Source organism: Cetorhinus maximus, unplaced genomic scaffold (genome assembly GCF_964194155.1).
Source record: "Cetorhinus maximus unplaced genomic scaffold, sCetMax3.hap1.1 HAP1_SCAFFOLD_1470, whole genome shotgun sequence".
NCBI classification, from domain to species: domain Eukaryota; kingdom Metazoa; phylum Chordata; class Chondrichthyes; order Lamniformes; family Cetorhinidae; genus Cetorhinus; species Cetorhinus maximus.
In genome coordinates, this window is record NW_027597411.1 from 25,780 (window position 1) to 30,787 (window position 5,008).

Consider the following 5,008-nt stretch of genomic DNA (forward strand, 5'->3'; position numbering starts at 1 on the left):
TAAAAGCGGCTTCTCGGACTCTCTGTCCGTCCGCGTCTCTCGTCGTCGTTAAACCCGCACACCCCGGGGAGGGGTGGGGGGTGGTGGGGGGGTCCGTGGGATCGTGGCCGAGTCTCCGCGAATGCAGATTCCCCTCCGTGTCCCCCCCTGTCCGATTCCCCTCTCGAGCCGCCCCTGCTCTGTGAGACTCCGGTTCCAGTCGGCTCGAGCGAATCCCCGTCAGCCTCGTCCGCCCGCGAAGGGAAAGCAGACGGAGAGCACCACAGACAAAATTTAACCGCCGCGTCTCTTATTGAACGGCTGCCCTCTGTCACGGTCACAGCTTCCCCCCCACCCCGGCCCCCAGGGGCCGCTCGCGGGAGCCGTTGTGGCGCAAAGATGGACGCCGAGCCAAGTGAGGAGATACTTCGAGGGGTGGTGGACAGAACGGGCCATTTAAAGCTCGGTCAACGTGGTTTCGAGGAGGGTCTCGAAGGTTGGGGTGGGAGAGAGAGAGAGAGGCGGAAAGGGGATTAGGGTTCCAGAGCTTAGGGCCTCTCCCCAGGCAGCTGAAGGCACGGCCGCCAACGGAGGAACGATGGCAATCGTGGGAGGCTCAAGAGGCCGGAATCGGAGGAGAGCAGAGATCCCGGAGGGTCGTAGGGGGGCTGGAGGAGGTTACAGAGATAGGGAGGGGTGTAGGAGGTTACACAGATAGGGAGGGTTGTAGGGGCTGGAGGTGGTTACAGAGATAGGGAGGGTTGTAGGGGCTGGAGGAGGTTACAGTGATAGGGAGGGGTGTAAGGGCTGGAGGAGGTTACAGAGATATGGAGGGTTGTAGGGGCTGGAGGAGGTTACAGAGATAGGGAGGGTTGTAGGGGCTGGAGGAGGTTACACAGATAGGGAGGGTTGTAGGGGCTGGAGGAGGTTACAGAGATAGGGAGCGGTGTAGGGGCTGGAGGAGGTTACAGAGATAGGGAGGGTTGTAGGGGCTGGAGGAGGTTACAGAGATATGGAGTGTTGTAGGGGCTGGAGGAGGTTACAGAGATAGGGAGGGCTGGAGGAGGTTACAGAGAAGGGAGGGGTGTAGGGGCGGGAGGAGGTTACAGAGATAGGGAGGGGTGTAGGTGCTGGAGGAGGTTACAGAGATAGGGAGGAGTGTAGGGCCTAGAGGAGGTTACAGAGATAGGGAGGGTTGTTGGGGATGGAGGAGATTACAGAGATAGGGAGGGGTGTAGAGGGCTGGAGGAGGTTACAGAGATAGGGAGGGTTGTAGGGGCTGGAGGAGGTTACAGAGATAGGGAGTCGTGTAGTAGCTGGAGGGGATGACAGAGACAGGGAGGGCTGGAGGGGGTTACAGAGATAGGGATGTGTGTAGGGACTGGAGTAGGTTACAGATATTGGGAGGGATGTAGGTGCTGGATGAGGTTACAGAGATAGGGAGGGTTGAAGGGTGCTGGAGGAAGTTACAGAGATAGGGAGGGCTTTAGGGGCTGGAGGAGGTTACAGAGATAGGGAGGGGTGTAGGGGGCTGGAGGAGGTTACAGAGATAGGGAGGGGTGTAGGGGACTGGAGGAGGTTACAGAGATAGGGAGGGTGTTGGGGGCTGGAGGAGGTTACAGAGATTTGGGTGTAGGGACTGGAGGAGGTTCCAGAGATAGGGAGGGTTGTAGGGCTGGAGGGGGTTACAGAGGTAGGGAGGGTTGTAGGTGGCTGGAGTGGGTTAGAGAGATAGGGAGGGGCTGGAGGGGGTTCCAGTGATAGGGAGGAGGTTACAGAGATAGGGAGGGCTGGAGGGGGTTACAGAGATAGGGAGGGCTGGAGGAGGTTACAGAGATAGGGAGGGGTGTAGGAGCTGGAAGAGGTTACAGAGATAGGGTTGTAGCTGGCTGGAGGATGTTACAGATTTAGGGTGGGTTGTAGGGGCTGGCGGAGGTTACAGAGAGGGAGGGGTGTAGTTGGCTGGAGGATGTTACAGAGATAGGGAGGGGTGTAGGGGCTGGAGGAGGTAACAGAGATAGGGAGGGGTGTAGGGGCTGGAGGAGGTTACAGAGATAGGGAGGGGTGTAGGGGTCGGAGAAGGTTATAGAGATAGGAAGGGCTGGAGGAGGTTACAGAGATAGCGAGGGTTGTAGGGGGTGGAGGAGGTTACAGAGATAGGGAGCGATGTTGGGGCTGGAGGAGGTTAGAGAGATAGGAAGGGTGGAGTAGGCTACAGAGATAGGGATGGCTGGAGGAGGTAACAGAGATAGGGAGGGGTGTAGGGGCTGGAGGAGGCTACAGAGATAGGGAGGGTTGTAGGTGGCTGGAGGAGGTTACAGAGATAGGGAGGGGTGTAGGGGGCTTGAGCAGGTTACAGAGATAGGGAGGGGTGTAGGGGCTGGAGGAGGTTACAGAGATAGAGAGGGTTGTAGGTGGCTGGAGGAGGTTACAGAGATAGGGAAGGGTGTAGGGGCTGGAGGAGGTTACAGAGATAGGGAGGGGTGTAGGGCCTGGAGGAGGTTTCAGAGATAGAGAGGGATGCAGGGCCTGGAGGAGGTTACAGAGATAGAGAGGGTTGTAGGTGGCTGGAGGAGGTTACAGAGATAGGGAGGGGTGTCGGGGCTGGAGGACGTTACAGAGATAGGGAGGGTTGTAGGGGCTGGAGGAGGTTACAGAGATAGGGAGTCGTGTAGGAGCTGGAGGGGATTACAGAGATAGGGCTGGAGGGGGTTACAGAGATAGGGATGTGTGTAGGGACTGGAGTAGGTTACAGATATTGGGAGGGGTGTAGGTGCTGGATGAGGTTACAGAGATAGGGATGGTTGAAGGGGGCTGTAGGAGGTTACAGAGATAGGGAGGGCTTTAGGGGCTGGAGGAGGTTACAGAGATAGGGAGGGGTGTAGGGGGCTGGAGGAGGTTACAGAGATAGAGAGGGCTTTAGGGGCTGGAGGAGGTTACAGAGATAGGGTGGGGTGTAGGGGCTGGAGGAGGTTACAGTGATAGGGAGGGGCGTAGGGGCAGGAGGAGGTTACAGAGATAGGGAGGGTTGTAGGGGGCTGCAGGAAGTTACAGAGATAGGGAGGGTTGTAGGGGCTGGAGGGGGTTACAGAGATAGGTAGGGGATGGAGGAGGTTACAGAGATAGGGAGGGGTGTAGGGGTCGGAGTAGGTTACGGAGATAGGGAGGGTTGTAAGGGCTGGAGGAGATACAGAGATAGGGTTGTAGGGGGCTGGAGGATTTTACATAGATAGGGAGGGGTGTAGGGGACTGGAGGAGGTTACAGAAATAGGGAGGGTTGTAGGGGCTGGAGGAGGTTACAGAGATAGGGACGGGTGTAGGGGCTGGAGGAGGTTACAGAGTTAGGGAGGGGTGTAGGGGCTGAAGGAGGTTACAGAGATAGGGAGGGGAGTAGGGGCTGGAGGAGGTTACAGAGATAGGGAGGGTTGTAGGGGGTTACAGAGATAGGGAGGGTTGTAGGGGGCTGGAGCTGGTTACAGAGATAGGGAGGGCTGGGGGAGGTTACAGAGATGGGGAGGGGTGTAGGGGGCTGGAGGAGGGTACAGAGATAGGGAAGGGTGGAGTAGGTTACAGAGATAGGGAGTGTTGTAGGGGCTGGAGGAGGTTACAGAGATAGGGAGGGTTGTAGGGGTTGGAGGTGGTGACATAGATAGGGAGGGCTGGAGGAGGTTACAGAGATAGGGAGGTTTAGAGGGGCTGGAGGAGGTTACAGAGATAGGGAGGGTTGTAGGGGGCTGGAGGAGGTTACAGAGATAGGGAGGGGTGTAGGGGCTGGAGGAAGTTACAGAGGTAGGGAGGGGTGTAGGGGCTGGAGGAGGTTACAGAGATAGGCATTGTTGTAGGGGCTGGAGGAGGTTACAGAGATAGGGAGGGATGGAGGAGGTTACAGATATAGGGAGGGCTGTAGGAGGTTACAGAGATAGGGAGGGCTGGAGGAGGTTACAGAGATAGGGAGGGCTGAAGGAGGTTACAGAGATAGGGAGGGGTGTAGGGGCTGGAGGAGGTTACAGAGATAGGGAGGGGTGTAGGGGCTGGAGGAGGATACAGAGATAGGGAGTGTTGTAGGTGCTGGAGGAGGTTACAGAGATAGGGAGAGTTGTAGGGGCTGGAGGAGGTTACAGAGATAGGGAGGGCTGGAGGAGGTTACAGAGATAGGGCGGTTTAGAGGGGCTGGAGGACATTACGGAGATCGGGAGGGTTGTAGGGGCTGGAGGAGGTTACAGAGATAGGGAGGGTTGTAGGGTCTGGAGGAGGTTACAGAGATAGGGAGGGGTATAGGGGCTGGAGGAGGTTTCAGAGATAGGGAGGGATGTTGGGGCTGGGGGAGGTTACAGAGATAGGAAGGGGTGTAGGGGGCTGGGGGAGGTTACAGAGATAGGAAGGGGTGTAGGGGCTGTAGGAGGTTACAGAGATAGCGATGGCTGGAGGAGGTTACAGAGATAAGGAGCGTTGTAGGGGTTGGAGGAGGTTACATAGATAGGGAGGGCTGGAGGAGGTTACAGAATAGGGAGGGTTGAAGGGGCTGGAGGAGGTTACAGAGTTAGGGAGGGCTGGAGGAGGTTACAGAGATAGGGAGGGCTGGAGGAGGTTACAGAGATAGGGAGGTCTGGAGGAGGTTACAGAGATAGGAAGGGTTGTAGTGGCTGGAGGATGTTACAGGGATAGGGAGAGCTGGAGGAGGTTACAGAGATAGGGATTGTTGTAGGGGCTGGAAGAGGTTACAGAGATAGGGAGGGTTGTAGGCTGGAGGAGGTTACAGAGATAGGGAGGGGTGTAGGGGCTGGAGTGGGTTACAGAGATGGGGAGCGGTGTTGGGGCTGGAGGAGGTTACAGAGATAGGGAGGGATGTAGGGGTTGATGGTGGTTACATAGATCGGGAGGGTTGGAGGGGCTGGAGGAGGTTACAGAGATAGGGAGGGCTGGAGGAGGTTACAGAGATAGGGAGGGCTAGAGGAGGTTACATAGATAGGGAGGGCTGGAGGAGGTTACAGAGATAGGGAGGTTTGGAGGGGCTGGAGGAGGTTACAGA